Here is a 19,794-nt window from a genome sequence, read left to right on the forward strand (position 1 = left end):
ACTGTGTGATTTAGACTATAAATGTTATCAGAACTGTGAGCTCTGTGTGGGAGTTATATAGGGAACGCTTCCTCAGGGGGGCGCGGCTGATTTAGGCTTGGAAAATGGAGTAGATTCGACTCTGCAGTGGGAAGGATTCTCGCACAGAGAACTTGGAGCTGTCAGGGTGAGAGGAGAGAAGGGTGGTGCTGCTGGAGGGGAGGGCACTGAGTGGGAGTAAGGCAGCCCACGTGGCAACGTGCAAGGGCAGGGTCTTCTGTCTCTGAGCAGTCCCTGCCTCCCACCTGGGTTTCCAATGCCCCCTGTACTCTTTCCAGAGACACGGAAAGCCACCCTTTCCAGAAGGAAATCCATTATCCAGTGTCCTTGCCCTGTCCTGCCCAAGACCAGATGATCTCTGATCTTGGAAGTCCTCTGGCTTCATGGAGTCCCATTTCCAGCTTCGGCCGTTGTCCCAGGTCTGCATGCTGGGAATCTCGGACTCTTAGTTCACTGGTGTCTGGAGCCATGTTCTCTGGAATTCCCTTAGGCTCCATGTATCTACCCAGGCTGCAGCAGCTTCTCTTCTCCCTTCCTCTCACTGCCTGGGTGGGTCCCTGTTTGGTAGGTTACTCCTATAACATTCCTGGTCGTTTCAGATATTGTGAACTGAAAATAAAATTGCACCAAAATGAGCAAACTTCCACCCCCATGAGGGGTGAGTGTGTCCTCTCCCTGGATCTTGGGGATATGAACTCACCTCTGAAGTATAGACAGAGATCACCAGAGTGGAGTAGACTAGGATCCATTGGTAGTGCCCTCACCCATCCAAGACACGGGGGGTGATGCTCTCCTCCCTGCCCCCAGCCCCCATGAGAAAGGGGGGCACACCCGCGGTACCCCAGCACAACCCCCTGGAAGACGCAGAGGCTGACCCTGAGGCTTTTGTCCTTATGGCTCACAATCCAGAGGAAGTGGAATCAGTTGGCGTTGAGTCAGAATTCACAGTCCCTAGCCACCTGCCCTTGGGCATCTTAACCTCTCCGAGCCTCAGTTTCCTTATCTGTAAATCTGAGTTAATAACATCCACTTCCTAGGGTTGTTAATAATAATAAGAGCTAACGTTATTGAGTGCTTATGAGGTGCCAGAAGCTTCACTGCATTTATCTCATTTCGTCCACATACCGCTGTGAAGTAGATATTATTTTCCCCCATTTTGCAGTTGAGGAAACTAAAGCCTGGAGGCCATGCACAGCCAGCAAGTGGCAGAGCCAGAATTCAGCCCCCAAATCTTTCTGACTCCGGAGCCCTGATTCTCAACTACCACATTAAATGAGCTAATCTGTGTAAAGTACCTGCTACAAAGTAGAAGCTCAATAAATGTTAGTTCCTTTTCTCAATTTCCCCAGGGCCACTCCTCTAGAGAATAGGGTTCTCCTACCTCATCACATTTCTTTTCCGGGATCCCCTGGGACATATGATAGAAGTGGGAATGGGAATGAGCTGCCAGTTTATACCGAGGGAAGAAAATAAGGCTGAGAGAGGTGAGTAATTTGCATAAAATCATAAAACACCGGGGCTGTGATTAATGCCCAGGGCACCTTGCTCATAGAAGTTATTGAGCCCCACTGGGTCCCAAGCAGTTGGCAGAGGGTGTCTTGCAGAGATGAGAACAGAGGTTATGCTGTATGGAAGAATGAGAGGCCATCATCTCCCCCAGGGTCAAGAAAGAGGCTGTCTCACCTGCAGAGGCGAGAGTTGATCATTACGGGCCTGGAAAGTTGCTAGCAGAAGCAGTACCTAAGCTCAGAAAGGTCTAAGATCCTATGTTTTCTGAGCTTAGCTACTGTATCTAGAGTTTGTTCTAAACAATCTGGGACTGTTCATGAATCTTGGAAGAGGACAGTGTTGAAGGTCAAAGTGTGGAAAGACAAGATGCTATCTCACCTTTATGACTGTTAGATTGGCATGCCTTTTGCAACAGGTAAAGTGTGCATGGGTGGGTACACACACACACACACACACACACACACACACACACACGGCTCCATGTAACCTTGCATGGAAATAAAAATGAGCAGACAACTGCAGGGTCATCTGAATTTCAGGGTATATAGGGAATGGAGGTGAAGGAGCTGAGACAGGGCCATTCCCCTAAAACAGTCCTCATTCTTTCCTCCCCGGAGACCTCTTTTCTGGTGGGCATAGAGACCCATCTCTCTGCACAGCCCACAAAACAGCCTAAGCCTGCCAACATTCACCTCTGATGGGCAGACCCAGAGTTCCTCTGCATATCCCCCATGGAGAAAAGGAGAAGAGCTTAGGTCATAGTGCATCAGAACTGATGGCAACAGGAAGCACTCTGGTTCTGTGGCTTTCAAACATTTATAAAAGTTAATCCATTTTTCAATGTATGGTAGGCAGAATAATGGGCCCCCTAAGATGTCCATATACTAATCCCTAGAACCCGTGAATATGTTATGTTCCATGACAAGGGAGAAAGAAGATTGCTGATATCTGGCTTAAGAATAAATTATCCTGGATTACCTGGGTGGGCCCAGTGTAATCACATGGGCCCTTTAAAGATGGAAGAAGGAGGCAGAAGTCAGCATCTGGGTAATGCCATGTGTGAAAGGCTGGACCTGCCAGTGCTGGTGTTGAAGATGGAAGGGGCCATGGGCCAGGGCCTGTGGGCAGCCTCTAGATTCCTGTCTAAGAAGCTGGGAAAGTCCAGGAAACAGAGTCTCTCCTCCAGCCTCCAGAAAGAAACACAACCCTACCGACACCTAGCTTGAAGCCGGGGAGACCCATTTTGGACTTCCGGCCTCCAGAACTGTAAGAGAATACATCTGTGTTGTTTATAGCCACTAAGTTTGTGGTCCTTTGCTCACAGCAGCATCAGGAAACTAAATACAAGGCAAAAGCCAAGCGGTGGACCAGAACCCAGTTGGCCTCCTTCTGACCTCCCAGCCACCCCGGAGGGATTGCTTCAGAACTCGGTGGCTCCGAGAAGCCTGGTTTGAAATACAGTGTGTCTGAAATACAACCTGCTAATTCTCCAGACAATGAAATCGAGGCCCAGGAAGGAGTGGTTTTGTGTGAGGTCACGCTGAGTTAGTGGATGAGCCGGGACTGCAACCCACGGTCCACTCCTGTTTTGTCAGAAATCCCAGATGCTTACATGAATTCTCTCATGAACTCGTCCGTTACAACAATTGTGTGTGTATATTTTTACATTTTCAACAAACGTGTGCATATAAAGGCCCAAGCACTGTGCTAAGAACTGGGCAGAGGCGACGTGAGCACTGGCGCAGGAAGATGAGCAGCTCTGAGTTCCAGTCCTGACCTCAGCCCCTTCCTGGGCCTCAGCTTTCTCCAAACATCTGCAGCCAGCCCAGGTTGCTCAGATCTGTCCGTGTTCTTTGTCCTAGAACTGGTCACCAGGTGGGCTTTCTCACAGTCACCTGCTCTGAGTGGAGACACAGCTCTGGGAAATGAGAGGACTCAGCCCACTGGCCCAGGCTGCAGCTGCCCTCGTGAAGCTTATGCAGCATTTATCACCCATAACAAGCTGCAGGTGGGCAGGACCCAGGGCTGTGGGAGGGAAGGGAGAGGAGAAGCAGGCAGAGGCAGAGCCTTGCCTAAAATCAGTGCCCCAGTAGTGCGTATACCCTCTGCCAGGCATTTTGACCTTCTCAGCTCTCCCTGAAACACACCTGAGCCACCGGCCGGCCCCCAGGGCTGCCAGCTCCCTGGTGTTGGTCTCCATGGCAACCTCACATTTGCCGTTCTGGTTTCTAATGACTTATTGGCATGTGTGGTAATTTGCAGAGCTTGGCAGGAAGAGCTGGGAGAGTAGTGAGGAGGGGAGGGGAGGGGAGGCAGTGAGGGGGACTTGGCAGTTGGTGGGGGGGGGGTCAGATTTTGGATGGGGACAGAGGCACACTTATCCAGACCCACCCTTCCTAGTCCCTGCTGAGTAACATCCAAAGTAAGGGAGCTGCTTCAGGTCCAGGGCCTCCCCTCCCTGAGGAGTACTGGCTCTCTGCAGGCCCGAGAGGGAGACAGATGGACAGACAGATGTGGTGCACAGCTGCTCACCTGTCAGGCAGATTTGGGCAGGCATGGGGGGCTGACAGCCGCATTCAGACGTGGCAGGTCAGACCACTCATGTTTTCCACCACTCTCCTATCTGTTTCCTGGGCCCTGAGGACAAAAGGGTACCTGGGCCCCGGAGTCACTTGGTCCTGTGGGGAGAGGGGTGGGAGTAGAGTATCCAAGGACAGATCCTTGCTGCTTCTAGGCCTCTCACACACTCAAAGAACCAAGCAGGGCAGCCCTAAATGAAATGCCAGATCACTTGGGTAGTGGGGGAAAGCGGGGAGGGGGAGAGCCAGCCTAGCAATCACAGGGGCTGAGAGGAGCAGCGGCCAGACCCCTCTCCACTTTTCTTCGGCAAAGCTTAGCCAACCTCAGAACGATTTCCCCAGGGCAAGGCAGTGGGAAGCCTCAGATTTACTGTGTGGCTGCAGTCTTCCACATACAACTTTGCTGCCTCTGTCTCTTTCGGTCACTCTTAATGCTGCAATCTGTTGTGCGTTTGTGGGAAGCAGCCTGATGTGCTGAAGAGAGCACCTTCTTGAAAGTTGGATCCATCTGGGTTAGAATCCTGTGGCTTCTGCTTCCCAGCTCTATGACCCTGGACGTGTCTCAGTCTCTCATTGAGCCTCATTTCACTTATCTGTAAAATGGGTTTAACACACCGAGTTCACAGGGTTGTGAAAATGAAACCAGCTCATGCTTGTAAAATGCTTGGCACACAGTAGGTACCAATAAATATTAAAGAACTTAAAAAGTCATCCTTTAATTGTCTACCCAAATAAACGGGAATAATTGATGGATAATTTAAAGAATTCTGATAGACTTGGTAGGGTATTGTTTTTTAAATATTTGAGAATAGTCTTCATTTAGTTCAGTAAATGTTTATTGAACATCTACTGTGTGCAAAGTACAGGGCCAAGTGGGTCTTTCCCGGTGTTTTATGATTAGGGTGAATTTAAGTTGCTGGTGCATTCTCTAAGCATATATCATCTGACAGAGGGAGAGGGAGGGCCCTTCGGAAGGCTACTAGCAGAGAAGGGGTGGCCCTCGGTCAGCCATGTATGTGGATCTTACGTGGATCTCTAAGAAGTGGCTGGCCCTAAGAGAAAGATCTGCATTGTGAAGGCTCTGTCTGGATGGTGTGCAGTGAGATATGCTGCCCAGCTTCTGAGAAATGGTGAGTCTGTTTTTAGAGCTGGATGAAGCGGATGATTGATAGAACTAGTGGGTGGTCGCTCCTTCACTTTCACAAGCTGCTACTGAGGCTTGAGGGGGCCGGTGACCACCCAACTATCAGCTGGAAGAGGAGCAAGGTGTACCTGCTCTCACCTGGGCATCTGAGCAGATCACAGCTCCCTCAACTAGTGCTGGGAGGGAGGGAAGGAGAGCAAGAGGGAGCTAGGAAACTTGGCTTCTATCTCTGCCAGCAGATGGACTTCTGCCTGCAGCAGGAGTCTGTCTGTTCTTCTATCAGCCTCCATGCAGCCTCCTCCAAGACGGCGCGACAGAGATGTGCAAACAGAACGTCAGAGATAGCTGGGGCCCTGGAGAGCATCTGTCCCACTGCTTTCTCACCGTCCTCATTCACATTATAGCACACAAACACAGTGATAATGGCTCAGGGACCCCAATTGACCCAAGGGCTAAAGGGTCATGATCTCAGCACACCTGTACCCATTTGTTGCTCCCTAGCACCACTTGGGAAGTTCTATCTTAGCCAGTCCTCCCGATCTATTTTTAATCTATGAGAAACTTAAGCAATGGGGAGGGGGAAGGACTTGAGATCACATAGCGTATTAGTGCCCTTGGGACTAGACAGAAAGCTCCTAACTTCTGGCTTTGTGCTATACCTACTACCTCTTCTCAAGACTCCTTCTTCCACTGATTTTCCTGATCTTTCACCCTGGAGGGGCTACTTCATGTGCAAGAGAATGTAATGTCTCTAAGACACGATTATTCCCCAAATCTCGCAAAATAAGGCAACATCCTCCCCACTCACCTTTATTCTCACTAGCCACCCTCTTCATTCAGGGAAGCCTTTGGCGTGTGCCCATAGACCTTCTCCCTTTCCAAGTGTGTGTCTGTCCATCATCCTGGGTGAGATTAGTGACGATGTGGACAGCTTCTTCTACCCCAGACCCAACAGTCCCTTCATGGGCTCACCTATCTCAGCCACTCACTTGCAAGTTCACACTCTGTATCTTCCCATCCCCTGAAAATTACCTAGCAGAGTACCCAGCTTTCTGGTCATCACCTTCTACACCTTTTAGTCTCCCAGCTTGCTTGTCCAAGGACTCCCACACCACCACTTATTTTTTAGCCAGTCAAATTTAGCAGTGGGAGGGTTGTATGACACCCCCACTCTTCAATCTCTTTGGGACCTTTGCTCCATTGGCACCTTTGCTTTTTTTTTTTTTACCATCAATTACCTTCCTCTGCCTTCCCTTCTCTGAGTCCAGATAGAGTCCATGGTCCATCATTTTTAAGAATCCTCCTGCCAATATCCTAAACTCTCTTGAGCCTCTGTCTTTTTATTGTCCTAGTTTGACCAAGTCCCTGTTCTGGATTAATTGCTCTATCCGCTTCTTTCTACCTGCATTCAGGAATCTGGACCCGCTGGGACACACACACACACACACACACACACACACACACACACACACACAAACAGATTGCTACTTCTGCAAACTCACCATCACCAACCCAACTTGCTCTTCAAAAGTGCCTGGTGTTCCTACCACGTTCCCCTGGTTCTGTCTCCCCTCAGTCTCCACAATGACTATTTCACACCTTCCTCCCCAAACCTCCGCCTCCACCCTCATGCTCAGCTGAGGACCTCACCTCCCACTTCACAGAGAGAGAGAAGTCACCAGGCAGAACTCCCCAACTTATCCCCACCAAACCCCCAAACTACCTGCCTCTGGGCCAGTCCTCTCCTCCTTCCCTCCTGTGTCTGCAGAGGCCACAGCATGGCCATCACAGGCCAGTTCTTCCACCACCCATGTTCTAGATCCTCTCCTCTGCCTTCTCAGAAACAGCCTTCTCACCATGCTCAAGTTTCTCATGTCTTCAACAAGCAAAACAACAACAAAAACCTTCCTGAAGCCCAACTCCACTTGCTGCCACCACACTGTCTCTCTTCTCCGTACAAGCCAAATGTCTGAAAGGGTTGGCTGCAACAGCATTCTCCATCTCTGTGCCACCCACTCCTTCCCCAGCCCTGCTTCAGTCTGGCTTCCTCCCCCATCACTCTGCTGAAGCAGCTCTCCAGATTGCTAAAGCCAGGGAACATTTTTTAGTTCTCAGAAGCATTTTCCACTCCTTTTTTTTTTGACACTTTCTTTTCCCTTGGCTTCTCTGACCCCACATTCTTGGCTTCTCTGGTACTCCTGAGTCGTCTTTGCTGACTCATCCTTCCCGTCTTGATCTTTAAATGTTGGTGTTCCTTATGGTCTGGCTCAAGGTATTCTCTTCTGATTGGATATTCTGTCCCTGGGCCATCTCAGCCACACGAACGGCTTCCGTTGTCATCCACATGCAGATGACACCCAGCTTCCTAGTTGGTGTCTTTTCTTCTGAGCCCCATATCCTTATATTCACCTGCCTAGTTGACTAAGCTGGATGTCTCAAGAAACCTCAGACTTGACATACTGAAAGCCAGAGTCGTGATTCTCCTGCTACATCTCCCACTGCCTTCTCACCCACTGCCTGATCCTCCTCCAGTGCTGCCTGTTTTGTGAATGGCATAACCTCAAACCTCAGTTCTGCACGCCATCAACTGGGAGTCACTGTCAGCTCTTCCCTTTTCTCTACCGCCTTACATCCAGCCCATCACCAGGCCCTGTCTACCTCCTAAACAGCACCTGGGTCCATCCACTCCACTCCTCCCCATCTCCACAGCCTCCACACTAGTTCAGGCTGACTTTGCCTTTTCCTCAGGCTGCTGGAACCACCTTCTCATTGGTATGGCTGTATCCACTCTTGTATCTCCAATTGTCAGAGAAGCCAAGGGAAAAGAAAGTGTCAGAGAAAAAAAACAAAAACAAGAGTGGAAATGCTTCTGAGAACTAAAAAATGTTCCCTGGCTTTGGTAACTGGGTCTCTGAATTGCTGCTGGGCTGACCTTTTAAGGACACAAATCTGACCTAGTCACATTATGTTGTACTCTCAACACTCTTAAGTGATTCCCATGCTCTTTAGGATGACCAGTGGGATGGTCCCTTGTGGTATCTGACCTGTGCCTGCACTGAGGCATCCCCACTCCCCTCCCTCACGCTCTGCACTCTGCACCCTGGCCTTTTTCAGCTCTTTGACTGCTGAGCTCCTTTTGGCCTCATGGCCTTCACATGTGCTGTTTCCTGGCCCTTAATCACTCTTCCCATCCCTTACTTCTCCTCCCTAAATACTAGCTATCCTGCAGATCTCAGCTCAAGTAGCCCTTCCTTAGAAAAGCATCCCTGTACCTTCAGAATTTTACCAGGCCCCAGTTAAACACTCTCACAATGTCCTGTATGCTTTCTTCATAACACACATGATGATATCTAATTATACGGTTAGGTGCTTATTAGAGAAATGTCCATCTATGCCACTAGGCTGTGACTCTATGAGGGTAGAGACCCTATCTGTTGTATTATTGTATCATTGGTGTCTGGCACAGATTTGGCTTCCAGAAAATCTTGGGAGAGTGAATTCATCCATGAGAGGTCTTTAAATACAAAGAGGATCCATGAAAAAGTCCGAAAGGAAAGCTGTTCCTTGTGTGTGGCATTGGTAGGCCAGAAGACCATACTCCTGCTCCCTTCCCTTCCCTGTCTTTCCCCAACCAAAGATTCAAAAGTCATTCACTTTGAGTTTCCAGTGTAGGCTCCTCCTCACCAATAGATTTTTCAGGAACAATAGCATTAATCTTTCACATGTGAAAAGCTATTTACAGTCAGGTGCAGTGGCTCATGCCTATAATCCCAGAACTCTGGGGAGGCTGAGGTGGGAGGATCACTTGAGGCCAGGAGTTCAAGACCAGCCTGGGCAACATAGTGAGACCCCATCTCTACAAAAGATTTAAAAATTAGCCAGGTGTAGTGGCCAGAGCCTGCAGTTCCAGCTACTTGGGAGACTGAGGCAGGAGGTTCGCTTGAGCCCTGGAGGTCAAGGCTACAGTGAGCTAGGGTAGCACCACTGCACTCTAGCCTGTGCGACAGAGTGAGACCCTGTCTCAAAAACAAGAAGAAAAACTAGTTACAACCTACAAAACTCTTTCACATATATTATCGTGTTCGATTTTTTTCTTTGTCCTTAGAGCCACACCCATGAGGAAGCTGGGGTGTGTATTATGATCACCTGTTTCACAGTGAAGCAAACTGCAGCCCAGAGAGGAGTGGTGGCTTGCCCACAGTCACAGTGCTGATCAGTGAAGAGCTAGACTTGAGCCTGGTACTCAGGCCCCACTTCCATGCTCTTTTTTGAGACACAGTCTCGCTCTGTCACCCAGGCTGGAGTGCAATGGCGTGATCTTGGCTCACTGCAACCTCTGCCTCCCGGGTTCAAGTGATTCTCCTAGCTCAGCCTCCCAAGTAGCTGGGTCCACAGGAACGCACCACCACACCCGGCTAATCTTTGTATTTTTAGTAGAGATGGGGTTTCACCATGTTGGCCAGGCTGGTCTCAAACTCCTGTTCTCAAATGATCTGCCCGCCTCGGCCTCCCAAAGTACTGGGATTACAGGTGTGAGTCACCGCGCCTGGCCTTTCCATGCTGTCTCTACTGCTGCATATCCACGCTTTATAGAAAAGAGACTGCTGCAAGTTCAAATTATCCACAGTAGTGGAAGGGGGAGTGGCACCACAAACAAACACCACCACCCACAGGGGCTGGGAAGAAGGTGGGTCTGGAATGTCATGTGCAGTTTGGTTTGGAGCAGACCAAGTTAGGTTGGTGGGGCCAGCACTGGCCCCTTGCTTTTCTCAGATCTTCATAGGTCTATGAGGATTCATTTCATGCCAGGAATGGAGTACTCTGGAACAGGAGTGCCCAGAGAGTCCACAGAGTGAGGAACGAGGATGGTCAAAGCTGAGGGAAGACAGTGGCTCCTCACCGCAGACTCCAGGAGGATAATGTGCGAGCTCTTGAGACATACACACCCTCCCTGGCGTGGCTTCTGCCTACTTTGCCAGCGTCTTCCTCCAGCCCTCACTGCCTCCCAGATGCCCAAGTTAAAGCAGTTGTCCCCAGTTGCTCAGCCATCTCATGTGGCTTCACACCTCTGAGCTTTTCTCAGACCATTCCTTCTGCCTGGGTGCCCTTCATAGTCTCCTCTCCTGGCTGACTCTTACCAGACTTCAATACTCAGCTCTAGTGGCATCTTTTCCAGGAAACCCTCCCTAAAGCCCTGAGAACTCCTCCCATGAACTGAGCACAGTCAGCACATTCTATTAAAAGTCTCTCTTTGCTGGGTCTTTCTCTTCTGCTGGATTAGCAACTCCTCAAAAACAGAGACTGTGAGCTATTTATATGGGCACTCCCAGTGTCCCGCATGTAGTAGCAATAAAATCACAACATATATTGAAGGTTTACTATGTACTAGATGCTATTTAAGTGCTTTATATTAACTCGTTGAATCCTCAGAATAACCATATGATGTATGTTTTGCACCCTATTTTTTAAATTGTTGTTTTTTAACCTTTTAAAAAAAGTATGGATTAACTGGACAAGCAAAGAAATGTACAGGGAAGTCCACAGTACCCTTCATCCAGCATCCCCCAGCGCCAACATCTTGCCTAATTATAGTGTAATGTCAAAACAAGGAAATTGACATTGGTATAACCCTAGAGTTTATCGGAATTTCACCAGTTATACATGCACTCCTTTGTGTGTGCCTGGTTTTGTGTAAATCCACCACAATCAAGCTACTTAACCACACCATCACAGGACTCCCTTGTGCTGCCCCTGTATAGCCACGCTACCCCATCTCGCACTCTGTCAGCCACTCAGCTATTCTTCATCTCTATAATTATGTTGTTTCACAGTTGTTATATAAATGGGAACATTGAGTCTGTAATTTTTTGCTGTTGGCTTTTTTTTTTTTTTTTTTTTTGGAGACAGAGTTTCACTCTGGCATCCAGGCTGGAGTGCAGTGGCATGGTCTTGGCTCACTGCAACCTCTGCCTCCCAGGTTCAAGCAATTCTCTGGCCTCAGCCTCCCAAGTAGCTGGGATTACAGGTGCGGGCCACCACGCCTGGCTAATTTTTTGTATTTTTAGTAGAGACTGGGTTTCACCATCATGGCCAGGCTGGTCTCAAATTCCTGACCTAAAGTGAGCCATCTGCCTTGGCATCCCAAAGAGCTGGGATTACAGGCATGAGCCACCGCGCCCAGTGGCTTTTTTTGTATTCAGCATAATTTCCTTGAGGTTCATCCAAGTAGTTGCCTATATCAGCAGTTAGTTTGTTCTTTTTTGTCATCATGTAGTATAACATGATAGGGATGTGCCACAATTATTTAACCATCCACCCACTGAAGGGCATTGGCATTACCTCGTTTTGCAAGTGAGAAAGCTAACTGGCCCAGGACCACATGACTAGCAAGTGGCACTTAATAAATGTTTAGCAATAAGCGCCTAACAAACGTTTATTGTACGAGCTCAACTGAATGAGGGTACTTTACGCTCTTCACTTAGCACCTAGCATGGTGTTTTACACATAGTAGGTGCTCAATAAATGTTTGCCAGTGAGGATATGGATGAGATGGCATTTATATTTACATAACTAGCATCATGACCAACTTATTCCTATGCCTAGACATTCACAGGAGAGGAATATGTCCCTCTCAATATCTTACACTTTCCGTTTTACTTAGAATATCAGGAAAGGAAAATTGGGGCAGTAAATATGACCACATACAGGGCTGGCATTTTATTGCCTAAAATGCCCAGAGCTTTTGGTTCCAAATTAATATATGCCATCTTTTCATAGTATTTTGCATCGAATTTGCAGGTTGCTCATTTTATCAAAATGCAAAGCAACCCTTCCAACTCCTGCTTCTTCCTGTACCACCACCCTCCCAGCAGGTGCTGGGTCAGGCTGTGCCAACACGGTCTGCAGAAACAATTGGTTGGGTTCCGAAAGTGTCCATGCTAAGCTGAAAAGTCTACTGGGGTGTTCTTGCTTGTGGAAGCAGTGAGTTATTTTCACTCAGCGGGGGCCTCAGGAGGTTTAATTGCAGAGGATTTGTGGAGCTGTTGGAAGTCCTTAACCTCAGGTGTGAAGAGCCAAATGTGATTAAGTGATTGGAAAGGAACCACAAGTTGGACTAGTCTCTGTCCTGGGCACAGCGCCCAGGAGATGGGCTTGCTCGAGCAGCTCCCACTGTCCCTTTGAAGAGTGAGGTGACAAGAGAGCCAACCCCAGCCTCCAGGGACACGTTGGAGATAAGTGGGGTTTCCAGGGTGGGCCTTTCACAGAGAGTGCCCTGTGGTGTCAAGGGGAACCCATGGTTTTGGCCAATCAAGGCCTTACCATGGGCCACAAGTAGGAGGGACAGATAAAAAGGGTAAAACTGTGGGTCTTGACCTCAAGCAGCTACTAATGATGTCGACTCACCCCTAAAGCAATTAAGGGCTGGCTGTGGGGGTGCTCATACCTGTAACCCCAGTACTTTGGAAGGCGGAGGTGGGAGGATCACTTAGAGCCCAGGAGTTCAAGACCAGCCTGGGTGACAGAAGGAGAACCTGTCTCCAAAAAAATAAAAAGGAAAAATGAGACTTTAAAGAAGTTTTGGCCTTTTGGGGGGCCATGTGGGATTGTGCCCTGGGACCCCCAGGAGTGCATGATCACTCTGTTGTTAGGGGCAATTCTTTTTAAATTTTTTTTTCTTTTTTTTTCTTTCATGTCCATCTGTGATCCAAGTTAGGGGCAATTCAAAGGAGGAGTTGAAGCATTATCTTCCTAAAGAGAATGGAACCTCACCTGGGAAGACGAAATGGACTGCTGGGGAGGATAGACTGGTGAGGAAGTGGGGCCAGTATTGGGGTAGAGAGGGTGACGTGTCTGATTTAGGACACTGTTCTAGGGACTCATGGGGAACTTTGGTACTTTAGGGAACTGAATGGGATTTGATTAAAGAGCTGACCATCAGGCTACTGCAGAGTGTAATGAGAGACCAGATGAGGCTGTAAAGAGGGACCATAATGGGGAGTGGAGGATGGGCCTGCCGGACGGCAGAGGACTGACCCCAGACGGAGAATGGGCACAAGGCAGACGCAGAAGACGGGGAGGGACTTCCAGGAAGGAAGTTGGTAGCGTGGCAGACGAGCCCATCAAGAGCTTCCCGAGGCTGAAAGCTGCAAAAATACTGTTGGATTGAGAAGAGCTGTGAGATTGAAAATTAACTCACAGGGGCTTAAGCAAGAAGGGTCTGTGCTTAGAAGGAATCACAGGCGAAAGGGGCATTTTTATCGTTGTTTTTAAAAGCGGAGAGAGGGTAAGCAAAGGAGTGAGTTTCCTGAGGAGGTGGGAAGGGATGAGGTTGGTTTTAAAATTCCTCTTCCCTTAAGTCAGAGTGGAGGGAGAGAGAATGAACGAGCTGCGCAGAGGTGTGGGAGGCACAGTGATGGAGGGCAAAGGAGGTCACGTCACCATCTCCATCGGCCTCAGGAGGTCAGGCAAGGCAATCTGTTCTGAGGACGGGGTGCAGGTGGGGAGCACGGTGAGGGGCAGATTCAGAAAAGGACTGTGCAGAGGTGCCGGGGCAGCTGCAGAGGAGGAATAAAGGGATTGCAGCAGAGAGGACTGGTTGAAGCTGGAATCATGAATGCATAATAGTGCTGGCGGCTTCCGTGTTTTCTTCTGCAATGCTTTGTGGGGAGACAAACAGAGCTGGGTGGGGAGGATTTCTAATTTTTTAATTGAGGCAGGGGCAGCAATGACCTCAGTAACCTTCCTCTCATTTTGTGGGGCCTAGGCTGCCCAGCCTTCTGCAGACAGACACCCTTCTATCCCCACCAGCCTGGCCTCTTCCTGTGGGCAGCCCAGTGGGGAAGCCCACTCACCTGGCTTTGCTGTCTGGGGGAGCTCTCCACTTTTCAGAGCTTGTGGTCATTTCTCCTTGGCCTGACGTATCAGTGGATCCGGTTCTAAAAGAGTCCCATTTGCCCTCCATTGTTTCCTGTGCACTGTTTTCATTTTTCTCCCCTCGTCGATCTTGCGACAGCAGCGTAATAGCCTCCGAGAGGGTCAGACTGGGAAGATGAATGCTGGTCTGTGGAGGACTGCATCCTGCCTCTCCATTAGTGAGGTAATGGAAGGCAGGGAGCAGAGAATGTATAATCCAAGGAAACACAAACAGACACAACAAGCAGCGCACAGGATAACCTACACAGCATTTCCTCTTGTGCTTGGAGTGTGCTGTGATGACTTAAGTGCCACTGATTTGCTGGTCTAATTAGGTCTGACTTGGACAATGTGGGTTGCATTTCCCAGGGTAGAGAGGGCAGTGAGGAGAAACCAGGATGGGCTAAAAATGTTTGCTTGGGGAGAAGCCACCAAGTGAAGGATCCCCGTGTGCATGCACAAGCAGACAGGAGAGCCTGTGATGGCTGCCACTATTTGAAGACTTGGTGCATTAAATGGGCCCAGATACCCACAGGTCACCCAAGAACACAGCTCCCTACTCAGCGTACTCCTCACATGTTGTGTGTTAACTCCTTCCCGGCCAAGTCAACGAAGCATAATGGTTGGGAAAGTTTCTCATGAGTAGTGCCAGGGTGGTGATGCAGTACAGTTTATCTCTGTTCCTTGCTGATATGCTCCAGGTCCATGAGCTGATGCCTCCAGGTACTTTCTGCCAGAGGAGCCATGAAGACTCCCAGGGGCCACTGCCCTGCCCTTCTGCCCAGTATCAGTTGATGCTTCCTTGGTGCCATTGGCATCAGTTCATGGTCCAAATGGGGGTTGGAGGGGAGAGTCCCTGAGGCAGACAGAGGGCAGATTATAGAAGTAATAGCCTAAAAGCCCCCTGGAAATGAACTATTTGAGGAAACATGAGTTCTGGTCTCCATGTCCTGTGTAATCTCGAGCTGCTCACCAAAGCTTTCTGGGCCTCCATTTCCCTTCTGAGGCCTTTTTTTTCCCAGCTCAGTCCCCTGAGCCATCCTGAGAACAGAAAGGAGTTTAGTTAAACAAGTTTCTAGTGATCATGAAACCAGGCTGTAAGTAGGGAGGGACATCTTCAAATTCTCCTGGGTTTATGACAGGGCTGGAGTATGTTTTCAAGTGTCCAGATAAGATATTGTGGCAAAGTTACTCATCAAATGTGTATTTAGGTCCCAGTTCCCAGATACTTATCAGCTATTTGACCTTGGACAAGTTGTTCTTTACCTGAAGACCAATTGTTCATCCATAGAACAGAACTTATACCTGCCTCACGCATGTTTGTGAAAATCAAATAAGATAATTTGTGAGAAAGCATTTTGCAAGTTCATAAATGTCCCATCACTGTAGCAGGCTGAGAGGGAGAGGTAGCAGGGAACATGAAAAGATCGTGGGACTCGAGTCATATGGAGCCGAGTTCAGATTCCACTGTGAGTTGTGGCCTTGGACAAGTTGGTGAACTTCTCTTAGTCTTAGTTTCATCATCTGTAAAGTTGACATAAGTAAATTATGCCAGAGAATTACTGGAGGATTAAATGGGATGGTGTTTGTAAAGGGTCTGGCATATGGTAGATGCCCCTGCCCCTTTTCCCACTCCCTGTATGTAGCTCCCCCTCACTATATCCTAGCTCTCCCAGGCCCTCAAGTCAAGGACAGCTCAAGTCATCATTTGCCCACATTTTCAAATGCTCAGACTATCCTGGCATTTGTCTATGGAAGTGCCACGTTGTCTACACCCTCCCCAAGGTTTCACCTTTAGCTGTGGGTCTTCAGTCTTGGGTTCCTTCTTCCTGTTGGACAGAAGGTGCCTGCTGAAGATACAGATACAGAACTGATCACGTCAGTCTCCAGACCCTGCAGAGGGATCAGGCTATTCCATGAAACTCCACATCTGCTGGGGTCCAGCTTTCCGCAGCGGCTACCCTTCCTGCGCCAAAGCCACTCCATGAGGTTTGCCCAGCCATCCTGGGGCAGGGTGCCCAGGGTGCAGGGGTGCAGGGGTGCAGCAAAGCGTTCTTTGCTCAGAGAGATTCTCATCCCTGATGAGAAGATCCACTCCCTGTCCTGGTCCTTCTTAGCCCAGAGAGCAGCCCCTCGTTTCCTGCTACCGCTTTTGCTGTCCTCACTGTACTTTCTCTATGCTGCAGCATAGTCAACCTCTAACCCTCCCTGCCAAGGGCATCCGGGAGCCCTCAGCCACCCAGCTGCCCCTCATGGCTCCCAGCAGGATGGCGCTTAGGCCATCTAACTGGGCAGATGTTCAAGCCCCTGTGTGGTCTTTTCTGGTCTGTGGAACACCTGTCTCAAGATCACCCTTGGGGGTGTGGGGCACTCAGATGCAGATTCCCGACAGCACTTCGGACCAACTAGATTCCAGGCTGGCCAGAAATCTGCATTGTAGATAAGCTCCCACAGGATTCTTATGTACAGGAAAGTTCGAAAACCATTGGTGTGACTTTTCCCCCCATTTTTATTGAGGTAGAACTCATATAGTGAAGCAAACAAATCATGTGGGCAACTCGAGTTTGAATATGGGGTATACAACATCCCCATATTACCACTCCCAAATCAAGATATAAAACAACATGTAGAACATTTCTAGCCCCCTAAAAGGCTCTCTTACACTCAGCATTCTAGCAGCGTAGACCTAGTTTAGCCTGTTTTTGAATTTCATGTGAATGGAGTATTTGTATTCTTTTGCTCCACATTGTGTCACTTCTGCCCACTCTTAAAAGTACAAACAACTGCTCTTCCATCCCATGTACCTTACCCTCTTCTGATAGAGAGAGAGAAAAAAATTAATCAATCAATCAATCAACCAAATTTTTCAGGACCTAGCCCTAAATCCCTCTCATTGCAGTTTCCTCCATCCTCCCCTCCTCAGGCCTTGGGGAGATCACATTCGGCCCCAATCCTCCAAGCATTAGTGCTTCCAGAGGCCCAGGAGCCGTCACCAATGCTGCTGTGGAGGACCTGGGCCCACTCCCCTGCCAGTCCCTCTGTAGACAGCTACTGGGACACTCATTTGTAGTATATGGCTTGCCAGAGAGTCCAGGCACATTCCAGATGAAATTGGCCAATTTAAGCTACAAATGAAAAGACAAATGAGATGGAAATTGCACAGAACAAGCCTGCTTCTCATCAGGAGGTATCAGTCCTGACATTCTGAGTTGTGCAACTTATTTAGGCCTCTCCCTGCCACCACTGAGGTCAGAAGGGCTTTCCCAAGGATGGGAAACACCAACTCCTTCATATGCACAGCCAGGCAGAAGAGCAGCCCAAGAGGCTCTAAGACGAAGTGAGAGAGAGAGAGAGAGAGAGTGTGTGTGTGTGTGTGTGTGTGTCTGTGTAAGGCGGGGAGAAGGGGGAAAGTAGAGGACACAAGGCAGATACCTCAGAAGCAAGGCAATAAAGAAAGAGGATTTATCATTCCAAAAAGGAAAAAAATATTTTGGACATCTGCTATTTACTAGGCCCCATTCTAGGTGTTCAGACTGACAAGATGAACAAGACCTGCCCTTAAGGAACTCCCAGTCCAGAGGAGGAAAAGAAAGAAAGTGAGATGATGGGGATGACAACAGAAAAGGCAAGGGGAGATGGAGGCACATCTATAAACAGGAGGAAGGACAGCTGGAAGGAGAAACGAGGGTGGAGCTGGAAGGAGAAACGAGGGTGGACGGGAGACCTGGAGAGGAGCAGGAGTCCTGTGAACAAGCCAAGGGTATGGAGCTTGGCCTGCGGTCACCCCCTGGACCAGGAAGAAGCAGCCTTGAGGGTCCTCTGGAAAGAGACAGCTCACAGATGCCTTTACAGGCATCAACTCATTGGTTCTTGGTAAAGTGTCAAGGAGTGGGCCTGGCAGGGAGTTCACCAATCCAGTGAATGGGGCAAACCAATAAACAAAATAACTGGATGATGGCTTATTTTCTATTATGTAAAGAGGGGTCAATGAGCCAGGAGTTCTTAGTCCTTGGGTCTCTGTCTTATCTACTATTTTTTGTTGAGTTTAGTGAGTTTCAAAGAGTCCAGGAATGCAAATTTGTTTTCATATGGATCCAAGCTAAATACAGTTTTAGTAATAATAATAATAGCAAACACTTATAAGGCACTTACCATGAGCCAGGCTGTTTTAAACACTTCACACATAGTAACTCATTTGCATAGTAAATACACTGGGGAAAAAAATCCTACAATGCATTTCAAAGCCAAACACAAGTGACTTTTGAACTATCCGTCACACACACACACACACACACACACACACACACCCGAAAGTGGATTATGAACTGTTGACCACCTTAAACCTCATTCTCTTAGGTGGCCGTAAGACAGATGTCCTGGGAGGCTGGGTTTGGAAAGCCGTTCCAGGAGCACTTGAATAATTCCAGATTTCAGTGGGCCAAACAGGCTTACCCTCTCCCTCCTCCTCCTCTGAGCTGGAGCACTTCAGGCCAGGCTCCATGCAGGGTGCTCAGGCTGGATGAAGACCCCGGAGACTGTCATTAGGGTAAGTGTGGCCCTGTCTCCAGGGACTGCTTCCTGTCCATTACCAGAGCCAGAATCCATGTGCATTGCACCATTGTGGATGTTGCTAAGCCTAATGGCTACCAGGGAACTAGTTTCCATAGTGACAGAGGTACAGTAGGCCCTTGACATTCTCAAGGGATACATCATAGCCCTTCATGAATCCGTGGATTAGAGACTACCACATAATTTCCCCCATAAAATGCAGTAAAGTATGACTGAGAAATGTAATGAGGATGGCTATTGAGGGCAAAGTCACCCAACTCTCAGCTTGCCAGGAGGTTCCCCTGCTGGTCTCACAGCACTGGCGAGTCAGCATTACATACTATTTCATGTCAGACTGAGGTTGGTCATAATGGCAGAAGCCACCTTATGATAAACGGAGAATACCAGTGACTGCCACTTTTGAATGACAGTAGCAAGGAGGGACTTCTGTGTAAACATGGTGGACTAACATCTCTGGTGCTTTGTGCTGCCTCCCCAAACCACACTAGAAGTAAAGGAGTAAAAAAGATGCAGGCCCACAAGGGCAGGGGAGGAGATCAAAGCGAATAAGAAATGTCAGTACAATTTTGGAACTTGAGAAGGTAACTGACTTGGCTTGATAGAGAAAGAAAAACCCAGAGACTCCCAAAGAGGGGAGTCAATGAGAAATGGACAGATTCCTGCTATAAAACCACAGAGAGGCTGAGAAATGGTTGGCATCTGAAGACAGGGTATGGAGTAGGGCCAGAAACAGGAAAGTGATACCTCAGATCCCTTCCTCACCCCATGTCACCCCATGTCTGTCCCTGCTTTACCCTAGAGCATCCTGAAGAAAACTTTGCTCTCCAAAGAGACTGAACCCAAAAAGTGCTGACTTGGGGATATGGGTACAAGTATGGGTAGAGATGAGGCAGAATGTTGGAAAAGTGAGCATTTGCTCAAAGTTTCCAAGCCAAATGGGGAAACCTTTTGGTCATTTCTTCCAGCTGGGTCTTAAAATACTGGTAGTTGGACAAGTGATGATATTTGGGAGACCCCCTTCCTCTCAGTTAAGCCCTGCCC

General features: G+C 48.7%; 1 protein-coding gene and 1 long non-coding RNA gene across 6 annotated transcripts in view; one reads left to right on the forward strand and one right to left on the reverse strand.

The window, feature by feature from the left end:
• Positions 1-19,794, forward strand: part of LRRN2 (leucine rich repeat neuronal 2) — a 71,824-nt gene that overhangs the window by 7,633 nt on the left and 44,397 nt on the right. Inside the window, exon 2 of one of the 3 annotated variants that reach the window (XM_055369102.2) lies at positions 12,982-13,079. The exons of the other annotated variants lie outside the window; for them this stretch is intronic. The gene's annotated coding sequence lies outside the window, so the exon portion shown is untranslated. The remainder of the gene's footprint in view (positions 1-12,981; positions 13,080-19,794) is intronic. 3 annotated transcript variants of the gene reach the window in all.
• Positions 589-18,803, reverse strand: LOC109027302 (uncharacterized). Of its 3 annotated transcripts, none has more exons than XR_010134979.1 (5): positions 18,637-18,803; positions 15,977-16,034; positions 14,761-15,708; positions 14,124-14,312; positions 589-648 (listed from the first exon to the last, which is right to left on the reverse strand). It is a non-coding gene; the product is annotated as an uncharacterized lncRNA (long non-coding RNA). The 3 variants fall into 3 exon arrangements; XR_008673741.1 differs by lacking the exon at positions 589-648 and adding an exon at positions 13,078-13,826; XR_002006433.3 differs by lacking the exon at positions 589-648 and having other exon boundaries at positions 13,961-14,312.

This window comes from Gorilla gorilla, chromosome 1 (genome assembly GCF_029281585.2).
Source record: "Gorilla gorilla gorilla isolate KB3781 chromosome 1, NHGRI_mGorGor1-v2.1_pri, whole genome shotgun sequence".
NCBI classification, from domain to species: domain Eukaryota; kingdom Metazoa; phylum Chordata; class Mammalia; order Primates; family Hominidae; genus Gorilla; species Gorilla gorilla.